Below are 17,478 nucleotides of genomic sequence, written 5' to 3'. Positions count from 1 at the left end.
TGACAGCCAGAAGCCGAGCATTTTTTTGAAGCAAACTCTCTCTATCCCGACAATGGATATATACATTTACTTCAATAGTTACTTACATGATTAAGTAGAAGTAGGTAAATATAGATAAATTTCATAAAGTCTTTTAGAAAAGCTTCTTACAAGCTTTATATATGCGGATTTGACTTTAGATGTGTTTTTAGGTTAGAAACTTGACCAAAAAGTTAATCATATGTTGGTAGCTTGTGGAATAAGTTACTTCCAAATAATAGTATGTGAAACAAATTAACTCCGTATAGTAGCTTGTAGAACAAACAAACTATGTAGCACTATAAGTATAAAATTTATCCCTCTATCCAAATTATAAGATGGCTTCAAATAAGAGTTGCTTTTAATGGATAGTGTGAAGTCGAAGATGCAATGAACAAGAACAAAAGAAGAAACAATACAAACAAGTGAAAGGAATGTATACAAGCAAATATACATTCCAAAACTCGGTCACAATCTGTTCATGGAGTTTTCATCCAATAAAAAATAAAAAATAAAAGTATATTTTTAGGAATTTAATTTTTTAATCTTTCCAATGATGTAAGAAACATATAAATCTAAGTTACTATGAGTAAATTATGAAGGTTTAAAAATAACAAGTAAATAAATAAAAGTTAAGTAAAAATGTTTTACCTCAAGGATAACTTGCTTATAGGTCAAGGATTCGAGCCTCACCAAGGCTCATATGTAGTGTATATCAAGTGTTTAAAAAGGCCTTGAGGCCTTAATCTTATCTTCCTACCTATACCCAAGGTGCAACAACCCATATGGGCCTCGTGCATCTTCCTTCCTACAAGGACTAGATTAGCTGCTGGTCCTCCTATTTTCTACTAGTAAAACTCATTTTTTTTGTATTTTTGACTTCACCATGGTGTTTAAGAATACCCAATTAGCTTGGGAATCGTAAGGTGGCCTTCAAATCTTACTCTCTTTCTTCATAATGGCTTCCAAAGTGGTAAAACTCATTTTTATCAAGATCTTAAACATTGTTCTAAAAATTCATAAAAAACTATAAATAAATTCTAAATAAATTCTGAAAAATCCTAAATTTTTTCTATAATGCTAATATCCATATAAAGCTACATTTTCCTATCTTTTTGATCTTTGATAATAATAAATATAAATTTAAATCCACTATAAATCCTATTTTTTATATCAATAACTAAAATGACATGAGGTTCTTTCTCATGCTTCTTCTAACTACTAACATTTATAGTTTTTATAAATAGTACATATAGATAGAAGACCAATATAAATATTGGTATTAATAAATAATCCTTAATACTCAATAATGAATAAAATACTAAATTAACAAAAATAATTACCTCCAAGACTTACTAAGACTCCATTTCCACCACTAACATTCTAATTTTCTATTTCTCAAAGGATTTCTATACTACTCACTACATATTGTGATTTAAAGTATTATAAATATATATTTTTATCCTAAAATAATAAGTGAGTCAATTTGATGATTCATACATGGCAACCATTTGGGACGACATGTAAAGGAGAAGAACCTAAAAGTGACCTTCTAAAATGCTATTGAACATAAAGAGGATTTTTCTATGAAAGTTCTTAGTAACTATTGAAGATAAGAATGAGTGACTTACTACTAATCTAAAGGAATTAAATTAGGTTTTTTTCTATAGAATTAATCAAGAATGACATAAAAAATTAAATCTAACTTAAGAATTAATGATTATATATATATATATATATATATATATATATATATATATATATATATATATATATATATATATAAAATAAATCAAAGCTAAAAAAGTGATCTTTTTAGATTCCTCTTTAATATGAGAGGATTTTACTATCAACCTTCTAAGGCATATATTTTCATTGGATGTCAAGGTTGGTCTTTTCTTGCACCAATACTAGCTCATTGGAATAGCCTATTTTTTCCAACCAAATTTGAATCCGGGACACTCACTTGACAACCTCTCACTTGACCAATCTTTCTATGCCCTTTGGATATTTACTAAGATACATTCTCATAATTTTTATTTATTTTTATTTTTATTTTTTTTTAATATGAAAGTTTCATCAAGTACTCATCTCTTTCAATGAGAATATCTCTAATTATTTGATGAAGGAACTAAATTGAGAGGAAGATAAGACAATTGAATATAACTATAGCTTATCTTGAAGTTCAATGTTTTACTCCTAAATTCCATTTGGTTTTGATAATTTTCCACTTAAAAAATTAAATAAGGGTGAATTTGAGGATGAGTCCTTTGACTTTGTGTATGATAAAAATCACACTGTATATTCTTCACATCTATTTTCAAATATTTTGGTTGGAAATTTTTTGCCATTGAGTATTTGTAGCCAAATTGAATTGTTTGGAAAGACTTCTTTAACCAAATAAGGGCATAACAATATGGCATCAAATTTTCTTAGGAAGTCTAATCTCTTAGAATCTTGTACGAGGACCAACATGCTAAGTATTAAGATTCTAATCTTGTGTCATTTGTCAAAGATAATTTTTCTTCTTCTTTGAATTGCCTTTGTTTGTTGAGTACTTTGTCTTCTGGCTTCATGTAGACCTTCTAATCATTCCAATCTATTAATTAAAGATTATTTAGTTGACAATCTTTCTGTCAAAGCAATACAAAGAGAAGAAATTTCAAACTTGATTGATAAAATTGCTTCTATGATATAAACTAAGGAAAAAGGAGTTGTTTAGGTTGTCACTTTAAAGGTTGTTCTAAAAGCTCATAAGACTCTAAGAAGCTTTATATTCTAATTTCATTTCGATGTTTTCATTATTTTTCCAAGAATATTAATCAAGATTTAGTTGACCCTTTCTGTATATCCATTGGTTTGAAGGTGATAAGAGATAGTTATTCTATGATCAATTTTAAATTGATTAGTCAAGTCTTCTATTATTTCATTTAAAAAATTCTTGTCCCTATCACTAATTAGAATTTTTAGACATCCAAATCTAGTGATGATCTACTCATAGAAAAATTTTGCAGCCTGCTTGGAGTCATTGGCTTTAACTGCCTTTGCCTCAGTCCACTTGGTCAAGTATTCAGTTGCTACTACTTTGTATTTTATACCACTAGTAGAATTACAATGAACCTCTCCAATATAATTAATTTTCTATTTTTTAAAGGAAACTAAAGGTAAGGATATATGGAGAAGAAGACCCATCTTTAAGTCATTCCTAGCATATCACAGACATGCATCACAGGCCTTGATATATTTATAGACATCTTAAAATCATATAAACCAATAATAGCAAATTTTAAGGATTTTTTGGTCCATTAAGGTTCCTAAAAAATGTCCCCTGCATGCACTATCATAACATATCAATAGAATGGTAGTAATTTCGTTATCCATTATACACCTCCTTAACATCTCGTCAATTCCACGTCTATATAATTTGCCCCCAATCATGGCAAAGTATCTACTATTAATTTTTATCTTCCTACGTTCTATTTTAGAAAGATGAAAAGACAAGACTTGGGTTGTCAAAAACTTGGTAATTAATTCATACCAAGTAGGAGTAGTTGAAACAATAAATAAGATTTCATCTATTAAGGTGTCGTCAATCAAGGCTTCACCAATTTGTTCAGACAACCTAGATAAATGATTTGCTTGCTTGTGCATCTTTTCAAGCTTGTATTCTATTGTATAATCAAATTCTTCTAGTAGAAGCATCCAACTTATAAGTATACTACTTAAATCAGCCTTATTCATAAGGTACTTGATTGCCATGTGGTCTACAAAAAATACCATTGGATTTAAGAGAAGGTAATGTTTAAACTTCTTAATAGAAAAAACCATGGTAAGGCATTCCCGTTCTGTGGTAGTATAATTCTTCTCCACAAGATTCAATTAGGAGGTCTTAAGATGGGAAAGGTACTAAGTTTTTCTTTACGGATATCAAATGCCACTTGGTATTTTTTACTCCATTCAAACTTCTCATCTTTTTGTATTAGTTGAGTTATAGGCATGGATAGTGTAGTATAATCTTGTATGACTTCCCGATACCACCCTATATATTCCGATGTCTTTTGTACTTTTTTTACCGTGGAAGGAGGTTTTAAGTCTACAATAACTTTGACCTTTTCTGGATTGACTTCTCTATCTTTTTTCGATACCGCATATCCTAGTAGAACCCCCTTTAGAACTAGTAGGAATATTTTGTCAAGATTTAGTACAATCTTGGTTATTTGACAACATTGAAGATAGGTCGGACACATTCCAAATATTTTATCTTAAAAGATTGGGTGCTAAAGTCATCAATAAATATTGTCATTGACTTATTTAGAAGGTCAGAGAAGGCATAGGACATGGCCCTTTGAAATGCCGTTGAAGCATTACAAAGTCCAAAAGACATGACTACATAAATAAAAGTATCCCATGGCATAGTAAAAGCAATTTTGTGATGATCCTCTTGAATTATGGATATTTAATTATATCTCAAATATCCATCCATAAATGTATAAAGTTCATGACCTCTTACTTCTTCTAAAATGATATTAATAAAAGGGAGAGAAAAATGATCTTTTTAAGTGTACTTATTAAGTTTCTTGTAATCTATGCACACTCAAAGTTTTCCATTCTTCTTTTTGACTAAAACCATAGGTGAAACCAAATCCATAATTTTCATAGGTTGAATAAATCCTGCTTGGAAGAGTTTTTCTAATTCTACATTGATAATTAATTAGAGATTAGGATTCATTCTTCTTTCTTTTTGTCTCATAGGAATTGAATTGGGGAGAAGAAGGATTCTATGTTGAGATATTTCTAGAATTATGTCCTTGAGATCTTTATAAGACCATGCAAATACATCCTTATACTCCATAATTAATCACTTGTAACTTATCAATGCATCTTCTATCAATTGAATCCCTACTTTGATGAATTTTGGATCCTCTTTCTTCAAAGATATATCCATTAATTTGTAATCAAGGTTGTACATATGAGCTTGTTCTATAAGGCCTTCATACCAATCATTTGGAATTTATGGATAAATAACTATGTCATTTCTAGCTATAAGACTATTAGAAGTTTATTTAAATTATAAGGATGGAGTAACGTTGCCTTCTTCTATTAATTCATCCAAATCATGAACTTGAGTGCTATCAAAGTTTAATCCAAAGACATCTTTAAAATTGATGTTATCTACCAAAGTTGCTAAATTTATTTCTACTTTATTTTTTTGCCAAGTGACAAAACTATCTATGAAGTTAATACTTACAACCTCATCTCTACTTGAAGTAGGATGAGTTTTCAACCATTGGGTGAATTCTCCATCATCTTTCCAATTGTATAGTTCCGGGTCCATACAACTTAATGGAGTAGGTTCGATTACACTAAAATAAGCTAATTCCTTTCCTCCTGAATTGAAAAATATCATTTTTTTTTTTTTAATTCATTTTGTGGTTGTGGGTTTAGAATCTCATCTTCTGAAGAGTGAGATGAAGTTTTTTCCAAAAATAATCCTTGGGATTGAATGAAGATTTTTGTCAGGTTTTTTGATAGACCATAAATAATATGGAATTTTTTACTATGACAATCAATCTTGGCACTTGTTGCCCTTAACCATGGTCTACCTAGAAGCAATAGACATGAATTTTTGCTAAGATATATGTGTATAACATGGAATATAAAGGAATACTCTTCACCCCCTATCATCATCCTACAACTATTAATTTGCATCAAAGGAGTGTCTTCGGTTTGATTAGCCATATTAATCACAAAGAGAGAGGGTCCAATGATATTAAGTCCTAATTTTTCTATAGTTCTTATTGGCATAATATTTAATCCACTACTTCCATCTACAATGGTATAAGGTATGATTTTATCTACTATAGATACTTCTAACTTAATTGCCTTTACCTCTTGTATCACTTGAATCATTGTAACATGGGCTTGAATTTTTTCCTTGGACCTTTGGCATCTTTTAATAAGTAAGCCTATTTTAAAGACTTTTCTTATTATTGAAAAAACCTCCAATAATTGAGTAATAGTTATGTCAGCATTGATTTTATTCAAGTCTTTCCATAAGTCATAATTCTCCCTTTGATCATTTTTTCTTTTTTTGAGGGAATGACATACCACCTTCTAGTTTAGGAATCCTAAGACCTTCTCATTCTTCTATAGAGGAGAATTCTTCTACAAGGATTTTTTCTTTTCTTATCTTAGTTTTTTGAGTGGTGTTGGATTCTAAATCATGGGACATTTTTCTTGCTTTCCTCACATTATCCATTGCCTCTCTTATAACTTTGTTTAAATGAAAAAAATGAAGAGACTCTTCTAAATTGTTCTCACTATCTATTGAAGTAGGAGGGAGATGACTGATATATCTAGACCTTGTCATGACTGCCAAGGCTGGCATATTAGGAAGTTCTTTATCTTTACAAGGTGCTCCTTCATGAAAGATGTAATGTGTGTGAGAAGATGAGAATTGGTCTCTAAAAAGTTGAGAACCTTGTTCTTCAGTTGGTATTTCTAAATGCCTTACATTTTATAGATTTCTTCCATTGTTTTGTCAGGCATATTGAGGTTGTTCCACGTTTAATAAAATAAATCTTCTATATGTATTTAAACCTGAGAGAAGGTGTTGGATTTGATGATTATTATTATAATCATAGAACAAGTTAAGAGGTCTTAAGGTCCATCTATTTCTATCTTTTGGATATGTCAATGTTATGGACATATATATTTACCTCAATAGTTACTTATATGATTAAGTAGAAGTAGATAAATATAGAATAATTTCATAAAGTCTTTTAGATATGCTTCTTAGAAGCTTCATAGATACGGTCTTAACTTTAGATGTGTTTGTAGGTTGGAAACTTGGCCAAAAAGCTAATCATGTATTAGTAACTTGTGAAACAAGCCAACTATGTGGTGCATATATAGATAACTTGCTTTACAAGATAAGACATGTGGCTAGCAAAGTCAACACATGTTGGAGGTCTTATAGGACATCGCCGCATAGCTCTTAATTAGATAGTATATATGGAGGCAAGAGTGAAGCCTTCTTCACTCTTGTCAATGCCTTTCTAATCTTAGTTTTATTTCAAAACTTTCTAATCTTCTTGTTTTTGGCATTAGCTATTCTAGTTAATATTACATCATCTTTTGAGTGACTTTTTAGTTCTCTTTAGTGATAGAAGAGTATATTGAGGATTTTCTTTCTTTGAGATTCATGTCTTTGACAGTTTGATAAGAATGAAGACATATTATTTCTATCTTCTTTTAGAAGTGAGCGGATTATCACACTTTTATTGTTGTATTTTGAAGGTTATGGACTACCTACCTTTAAAAAAAAAATCTTATTCTTTAACACTGATCTTTTTCTTAAAGAAAGTGAATTACCCCTCTTTATAGGATTTATTTTTAGAGATTGTGGATTATCCTCTTCTAATTTAATTTTTGAATTCGTTTGAGTTGTCTATGGAAGGAAAGATTATAGATGCTTCTCTCAACGGAAGTGAGAATAGATTTGCAACCATGGTAGATCTTCATGAACTTGTTAATACTCTAAGAGTGGAAATCTCATGTATTTTTAATATGAATCATGGAAGTACTAGGCCTACGCCTATGGAAGAAGTTCAAAGTCTACAGTAAGAAGTTGAACAGTTGAAAGAAGTAAGTACATGAACGTCACAACCAAATCCAAGGAGTTTTGCTTCTACAAGTATAATAGAAACAAGATCAAAATTTTGAGGATTTTTGTAATAAATCAAGCTCCATCTAAAGTTGCATCCTTTTCAATATCTTGGTGGATTTACCTAAGTTGGATTTATAGATGCACTACTATTAGGAAGTATTCTTTCTTAGTTTGTACCTATAATAGAAAAAGATTCACAACTCTTTTATGATTTGAATTCATTCCTAGAAGTGTTTATGGCCACATTCGAAGAAAGTGATCGAGAATGAGTAGTAGAGGCCAATCTTTTATTTTTACGGCAAAGATCACAATCAGCCATTACATATACTACTAAATTCTAAAATCTTGCTTGCAATGTGGACTAGAACGACAAAGCACTTATCAACCAATTTTGATATGGATTAAAGGATAGTTTCAAAGATTTGTTATTAACAATGCCAAAAGTAGAATCTTTAAAATAACTTATTATTCAAGCCATTAAATGTGATAATTATTTATTTGAAAGGCATTAAGAACAAAGAATTGGTTGGAAAGGAACAAGTCAAGTAATGGCAGCAGCTCCCAAGTTTTTTGAAATGTATTCATCTAAACTAGAATCAATGCAAATTGATATGATATATTTAAACATCTCACAAAATAGGAAAAAACTCGACGTCGCCAAGAGGGATTGTGTTTATATTGTGGAGAAGCTAAGCACATTACTTAATATTATCCAAAGAAGCAACACAATTATAAAATAAAGAACAAAATTTCCAAAGAAGATAATATATCAAAAAACGAGTTTCTCCAGCTACAATAGAGATTCTACGGTTGGAATCATGTGCAATACCTAATAAAGGTCCTATCCTCTCATCAGACTCCTCACCTTGTTTTATAATAGAAATATATTTAGGACCTAATAAGCACTAAGTCTTTACTTTGTTAGATTGAGGAGCCTTAGCATGCTTTAAAGACGAAGATTTTGTGAAAAATCAAAAAATACCTTTAATGAAGAAAGTTAAATCCATACATATAGAAGTCATAGATAGTCATTCGTTGGCTTTTGAAAATATTAACCAGAAAACTATTCCTTTAGATATAATAATAAAAGATCATAACAATGTAGTAGTATTTAATGTAATAAAATCTCCCTCTAATCCGATTATTTTAGGATTATCATGGCTAGAAAAATATAATCTTCAAATAGATTGGATTTCTTGTAATCTTAACTTTTTTGATAATATAATCTAAGATCGCGTTAACAAAGTAAAAGTACATAAGTCCAATATATCCAAATCTTTATTAGTAGGTACAAAAGCTTTCATGCATGCTGCAAAAGAAGGATCATCTTTTGCTATATATGCTATATCTATTTTTAATGGTGAAACAAAGTCGAGTTGTATTCTTAAGAAATATCAAGAATTTCAAGACATTTTTGAAAAGAAGAATGTAGATATTCTCTCCGAACGTCAACCTTATGATTGTTCAATTGAACTACAAGAAGGAGCTTAACCACCATTTGAACCAATTTATAGCTTATCGTAGAATGAATTAGCTGCATTAAAGAAGTACATTGATGAGAATTTGGCAAAGAACTTTATATGCCATTCTAAATCTCCAACCGGAGCTCCTATCTTATTTATGAAGAAGAAAGATAGATCTCTATAAATGTGTGCAGATTATCGAGGACTCAACAAGATCACCATCAAATATAGGTATCCTTTATCTTTGATTTCAGGACTACTTGACCAACTCAATTAAGCAAAGATCTATACCAAAATAGATCTACGAGGAACATACAACTTAGTTTGTATCAAAGAAGGACATGAATGGAAGAATGCTTTTTGAACTAGGTATGGACATTTTGAATATAATGTCATGGCTTTTGGACTCACGAATGCACCAGCCACTTTTCAACATCTTATGAATGATATTTTTCGTAAATTTTTAGATAATTTTGTTGTTTGCTATTTAGACGACATTTTAATCTACTCTAAGAATACATAAGAACATGAGCTTCATGTTTGTTACGTATTACAGAAATTAAGAGATGTAAGATTATATGCCATACTACTCAAGTTAAAAAAGTATATATTTTACACTACTCAAGTTGACTTTTTAGGATACATCATTTTCAATGAAGGCCTTAGGATGGATCCTCAGAAGATTTAAACTATCATAGATTGGAAGATTCCAAGAACAGTATGAGATGTGCAATGCTTTTTTGGCTTTGCTAATTACCATCGAATCTTCATTAAGAATTTTTTCAAGTTGCAGGTCAACTTACACGTTTGATTTGTAAAGACAAAATTGAGTGGAATAAAGAAGCAAAAGTATCATTTTATACTTTAAAGAAGGAATTTATTTTTACACTAATCTTATATTGCATTGACTTTTTCAAGGTATTTTTTATGAAAACAGATGCGTCAGATTTTTCTACAGGTACCATGTTGTGACAAATGGGAACACATGACAAACTCCACCCAATAGCTTTCTATTCAAGGAAATTTTTAGCAGCCAAGATTAATTATAAGATCCATGATAAAGAGCTCCTTGTAATCATGGATTCATTTCAAGAATGACATCATTATCTAGAAGATACCTCAAGTCTAGTTATCGTATATACAGACCATAAGAACCTCGAGTACTTCATGTTAGCACGTGTCTTGAATCATCGTCAAGCCTTTTGGAGCATGACTTTTATCTAGATTCAATTTCAAGATTACTTATCAATCCAAATAATAATAAAATCTATCGAACGCTCTTTTTAGACGTTCTTATCTTGCACCAAAAGAAGGAGATGAATCTTTTGATCAATAAAGATCAATTTTCTTGAAGTTCGAGCATTTTTATCTTCAAACTATAAAATTAACATTCACTGTTGATTCAATATTTGTGAAGCAAATTTAATCAAGCATGTCCTCTGAACTTCTTGTTCAAGATATCAAGGATACTTCCTCTAAGCCTCATGATGCTTCCAAGTTTGAATTCAAGAATAATCTATTATATTTTGAAGAATGCCTGTATATTCCAGAAGGTGAAGCTCGATTACGTATTCTTCAAGCTTGTCATGACTTTTATTAGCTCTCAATTATACTCTAAAATTTAAATTTTTGTTATTTTCCTATTTTATAATAATTAAATATATTAGATTAGGATTTATATAAGTAGAATTTAGTTTTATATAATTTTTAGGATTACAATCCTTGATGGTATAAATCATAGCTTAATTCCTTGAATAAGATTAATTAAGACTAAAGTGATAAGAGTTAGAAAATTAGAATAACAACTTAGTTAGTTTAATAATTTAGAGGTTGTTAGTCATTACTATAAGGATTGACTAAAAGCCTATGAGTGCATCTATAATCATTCATATGATTTAGGAGTTGGAATTATAATTCTCTAAAAGATTTAGGGAAGTTAACAATGGTAATTTTGGATTTTTCTCCAAATTCGATAAATTTAAGTGGCATGGTGGTTCTTCTATTTAATGGGAGTCTTTTTAATACAATAGCAGCACCGGATTTACCTCATGGAGTGAAGAAAACAAGATCAGAAACCTCTCCTTCAAAATATAAGAGAAGCAATGAAATTCTCATTTTGAAGAATTTTACAAAAATTGCTAAGATCCTTGTAAGCAAAAACTTCCATGAAAATTATAATTGAACGTGGATTGAGGCATGTGAGTAGTCGATCTTAGCTTAAAAAGGTGTTTTGAACACAATAGTGAAGTTAGATTTACAAAAAAAATGCTTCTTTGACCACTTACAAGAGCCATCAGCCTTGGTAACGATATTGGCTCTTGGATGAATGAAGGCCATAGATCTAGATTAGGGATCTTAAAAATCAAGGGTGGAGATGTAGCCACCCTTCTACGAGCCTCCACTCAATTGTATAAGAGAGGCTTGGTTTTCCAAGCCCTCTCTCTCTCCTCTTTTGAGTGAAGGACGGAGCCATGCCAAAATTTGGCCAAAACCCTAATCTTAATTTTATTTAGATTTTAATTCTCATTGTGAACTTTGTGATTGTATATGTATGGATTTTGCATTGTGCAGGATGGTCATTAAGTTTTAAAATATGTTTCATTGAGGTAGATATCTCTTTGGCCTTTCAAATACACCAAAGGTTTCAAGGGCCTCGGATTTTCTTCAATCAGTCACTCAATTTTTGTTGTTTCAATGTGAAATTCTGAAAAGTTGTAGCTTTTGTTGATAGCTTTCTAACAAGATAAGATTTGCTTGATTGGAGTATAAAGGAATTTTTGGTAAATTTCTGAGTTTGAGGGAGTCGACTGCCTTTGTAGTTTGAATCAATCAAGTTTGGAAAGGCATTTCTCAGTGCATGGTGATTGGATTTATTTGAAATTTTGGAAGCATCAAGATTTATAAGCTAAGCTGTGAAAAGCACAAGTTTTGTTGAACTTGAAGACAATCTAAATTTTAAGTAAATTTCTAAGTGAAGAGTGTTGGTCATTGTGGCAGTTTGGATCACTTAACTTCAAAGGAGGAATTCTCACGACTGGATTATTAGATTGCAACAAAGATTGTTGGATCAAAAGCGCCTTTAAGTCAGCCTTACAACAAGCTAAGAATCATTCAAATTGAAGCCGATTACAAATTTTGGCAAATTTTGGAGTAGAAAGGGGTCACTGCCTTCAATCCTTACATGTTGTCAAGGTACCTTTGCTTTTACCTCTCTCACTTTATTTTTACTATCATCTTCACAGTGACTTATAAGCTCCACATTTCACTTTTTGGCTAGTAAATTTTAAGTTTAACTTTTAATCTTCAATATTCTCACTTTAACTTTTAATTTTAACTTTTAATTTTTAACTTTAACTTTTTATTTAATCTTTAATTATAACTTTTAACTTAATTTTTTTTACTTAACCTTTTAATTTTAACTTTAAAATTAACTTTTTAATCTTAATTTTTAATAGTAACTTTTTTTTAACTTAAATTTTAATATAGCTTTTAATTCAAACTTAAGTTTTTATTCTTATAGTCAATTAATAGTAATAACTTAGTTAATTATTTTTATTGTATTTGCATAATAAATTTTATTTAACATGTTAATTTAATGTTGATAACCATTGCTTGAAAGGCTTAAAACTAATTAAATTTTTAATATAAAGACTTAAATTAATCTAACAATTACACTATTGGGAGCTCTCCAATTCCACCTCTTGGACTTATTGTGTGGCATAGGTTTTATCAAGTGGTGAAATTTGGCCTCACAATTTTTCAATAGTAGGACATTTTAGATACAATAAAATATTGGAACTAATATTCAAGGATTTTTGGTGGCCGCAAATGTGAAAATTAGTCAAAGATTTTGTACAATCTTGTAATATTTGCTCAAGATCAAAAACTCCTCATCATCAACCTTATGGACTTCTTCAGCCGTTATTTATTTCAAAACAACTACGGTCTTCTTTTTCTATGGATTTCATCATGGATCTTCCAATCTCAAGTTCTTATGACTCTATATTCGTGATAGTAGATCATTTTACTAAGATGTCACATTTTGTATCATGTACAAAATCTATCACAGGTGAAGAAATAGCTAAGCTTTTCATTGATAATATCAATCGCTATCATGAATTGCCAATGGATATTATATCAAATAGGAGGATTCAATTTGTATCAAGATTGTAGAAAATCTTATTCAAGATTCTAAAGGTGGATATAAAACTTTCTTCATCTTTTCATCTTCAAACTGATGTATAAACAAAACGAGTAAATCAAGTTTTGGAATAGTATTTGAGATGTACCATCAATTTTATCATTAAGATAATTGAACAATTTTTTTATCATTGGCCAAGTTTACATGTAATAATTTGGTACATTCTTCTACTCAACAAATATCTTTCTTTTCCAACTTTGATTATGATCCACGTCTTCATACTTTTGACTTTTTAAAATCTGATGATCCTACGGTGGAAGATTTAGCAAATTGCTTGTCAGAGCTATATACAACAATGAAGTTATAATTAAAAGAAGCTCAAGAATGACAAAAGATCAACACACATGTCTATCGCAAGGAACAACCATAATATAATATGGATGATAAGGTATGGTTATTTTGTTGTAATATCAAGACTACTTATTCTTATGATAAATTAGATTATTGTAGGCTGGGACCTTTTCCTATTTGTAAAAAAATCAATCCTGTTGCCTATCGATTACATCTACTGGAGTCTATGAAGATCCACCCTGTATTTCACATGTCTCTTCTGGAGGCATATAAGATAGTAAATATCTTGGAAAGAAGACAAATGGCACTTCCTCCTATAGAAGTGGATAATAATCAAGAATTTGAGGTAGAAAAAGTCTCAGACTCAAGGTGGCTCCAAAATAGGTTAAAATATCTTGTTCATTGGCATGGATATGATATTAGTGAACATACATGGGAGCCATCAAAGAATCTTGTAAATGTAATAAAGAAAGTTGAAGTCTTTCATCAATGACATCCATCAAAACCAAGATGAAGAATAACAAACCTTTGCTATAAAAGAAACAACATCAAAGGAAAATAACATTCTACCTTCTATCTTTTATTGTAGCTTTTGTATATTTGTGATGAGATGGAGTATCAATAACCAACAGATTCAATTCAAGAGCTTTCATTTATGGACTTACCAAATGAGACATTACGATTGTCACAATGTTCAATATAATAGAATCGAGATGAAGATCCTCAAGAATGACATGTTCTTCCTCGAATAGATGGCAAGATATAATGTATTTGGTATCACGATCTTGAAAGAGACTCTTGATGTTTAGTGATTTTATTAGAGGTAGAAACAACTCCTTACGATATTTCAAATATTTTATTTGAAAGAAGTTATGAAGGCCTCAACAATGATCAAATAACAAGGTGGTCTTTTTATCCTGGTATAGGACACTATAGATGGTTGAGAGGACCTATCAACCATCTTTGAAGAGAGCAAAGATCGGAGTATGTAACAAATATAATTTGCCAGATCTTAGACTTTTTCAATATATGAAGACCGCTCCTCATGAAACTCGTCCCTAAAAGGAGAAGTAATATCATGGATATATATATTTATCTCAATAGTTACTTATATGATTATGTAGAAATAGGTAAATATAGAATAATTTTATGAAGACTTTTAGACAAGCTTCCTAGAAGCTTCATAGACATGGTTTTGACTTTAGATGAGTTTATAGGTTAGAAACTTGGCCAAAAAGCTAACCATGTATTGGTAGCTTGTGGAACAAGTTATCTCCATGTAATAGCTTGTGGAACAAGTTATCTCCATGTAATAGCTTGTGGAACAAGTTATCTCCATGTAATAGCTTGTGGAACAAGCCAATTACATGGCACATATATAGATAACTTGCCTTGCAAGATAAGACATGTGGCTAGTAAAGTCAACACATGTTGGAGGTCCTATAGGACATCACCACATAGCTCTTAATTAGATAGTATATATGGAGGTAAGAGTGAAGCCTTCTTCACTCTTGTCAATGCTTTTCTACTCTTAGTCTTGTTTCAAGACTTTCTAGTCTTCCTATTTTTGGCATTAGCCATTCTAATTAATATTACATCACCTTTTGAGTAACTTTCTATTTTTATCAATAATAGAAGAATATATTGAGGATTCTCTTTCTTCAAGATTCATATCCTTGACAGTCAATTTAAAAAGGTTGGGAGGCAATCTAACCTCTAAAGCTATTAGATAGTAGTATATAGGTAGAAATTGAGTTCCCTTAGTCTTGTATGAATACCTTAGGAAATTTTCTATGTTTTGAGCATGTGTTGAGATGAAGCTAGGTATTCTATGATCTTTCTTCCTCTACATTTTTTCTTGCTACTTATCAATATTTTCAATCACTCGAGCTAATTTTTTGGCCTCTTCTAAATTATCTGGTCTTTCTTTAAAGATCTCTCAAATTATGCCCTCACTATTAAATCCTTGGATAAAGAAATAGATGAAGGTATCATCTGTGAAAAGAGTTTCCACGAATCTGGTTATTACAAGCTCAAATTGCCAAATGTATTCAGTGATTTCTTCCCCGTTTTCTCATCTCAAAGAAAAAAAAAGCTGTGAAGGTATTGCTTTGCCCTACTTCTAGCCTAAAATTTTCTAAGAATGCTGTCACAAGCATGTCCTAGTTCTTAAAGGTTTGAGATGGATGGTTTTTATACCATTCATAAGTCCTATCTTATAGAGTACTTGAAAACCATAGAAGATAATAACCTAGATTAGTTATTAAATACGTCATGAAAAGTTCCATGAATCTCTCCACTTATACCAATGGATCATCGTCTCTAATTCCTTTAAATATAAGAAGGTTGTGGGACATAGGAACTGCTTGCAATTCCTCTGGAATTACAATGGACAATTTTTTTGGTTGAAGCAAGGAGTTTATAGGTATAGAATTTAGAAAGGCTACTCTTCCGCAATCCATTCAAGGAAAATTAGGTCTTTATTCTTTTCTTTCTTAATTTATTCTTTGAAAAAAATTAAAAAATTTTCAATCCAACCTTTCTTCTCCTAACACTTGGTTAGGATTTAATTCCAATAGATTGATTACAAATATGTCTTTTGAGGTTATAGATAAATCTTGCTTATCCAACTGTTGGACCTCAATTCTTTTAAATTGTGGCATAGATTTTTTAATACCCTTCTCCAGGTTTTCAATAGATGGGACTAATTTAGATTGTTTAGATTTAGTGGAATGGTGCACCTAACATGACTACAGATATAACGCTCACCTAGACTCATAATTTAAACATACCTATCTCTATAAAATCTAGTTAAAATATTTTGGCTTTTCCACTTGTAACCCATTTATAATACCTTCCGACATAGAAGGAAAACAAAACAAAAACAACTAAAGGAGGAATGCATAATTAAATATTACTCTAAGCAAGACTACTCCTACATTTAATTATTATACAAAACTATTGTTATATAGAAGTAACCTTAAGCAATCTTAGTTGTAAAAAAGAATTCCATACCAGAATATCAAGGAGCCCAAGCTCTTTTTTTTTCTTGCTTTTTCATAATAAGATACTTAAGGAATTACCTACTATAATAGTTAAGAATAAAGATTATATTACAAAAATAATTCTTTATAAATAGTTCACACCACATTGAAGAAGAACTCACCTAGTTGCATCTCTAGCCAACTTATCACTTGTTAACAAACTTCCAAAATACATGACTTCTCCCCTAGCCAATCTCGACTACATATTCTAAATAAAGATTTAAGGTTTAAGGATAATGGATTAAAGATTTTATCTACCTTCTTCCATCTACATCTATAAGAGAGATTGAAAACTTACCTCTCTTGTGTCTTCTTTCTAGATTCTACCTTCCAACTCCTAGCTTCTGCTCCTTATATTCAAGTAATTTTCTAAAATTTTAAAAAAAGAATAATTGACAAAGTTTAAGGACTTACTTGGTTGCAAGCTATTAATATTTTCTTCCTTTCTTCTTATGTTCTTTCTCCTCAAACCACAATCTGTATTAGCAAAATAAATTTGAAACTAAATAATTTTTGTTAAAAATATACTCACCTTGGATTATGATTTGAATTTGTTGATTTTTTTTTTTTTTTTTTTTTTTTTTTTTTACTTATTCTAAATTCCTTCTATCTAATCCTTCTATTTATTTTTTCTTCTTGAATCTCTTCTTCTTTTGTTGATAAAGAATTTTCTTGAATTCTTCTTAAGCTCCTTTTATGTCACGGCCATAATCATGTAAGCTAATAATTACATATAGAAATAGGTAGAAGTAAGTAAAAGTAGATAAAAGTAAGTTAATTCTATAATATTTA

The sequence above is a fragment of the Physcomitrium patens genome, chromosome 21 (genome assembly GCF_059467195.1).
Source record: "Physcomitrium patens ecotype Gransden chromosome 21, ASM5946719v1, whole genome shotgun sequence".
Lineage (NCBI taxonomy): Eukaryota > Viridiplantae > Streptophyta > Bryopsida > Funariales > Funariaceae > Physcomitrium > Physcomitrium patens.
This window is presented reverse-complemented; position numbering follows the sequence as displayed.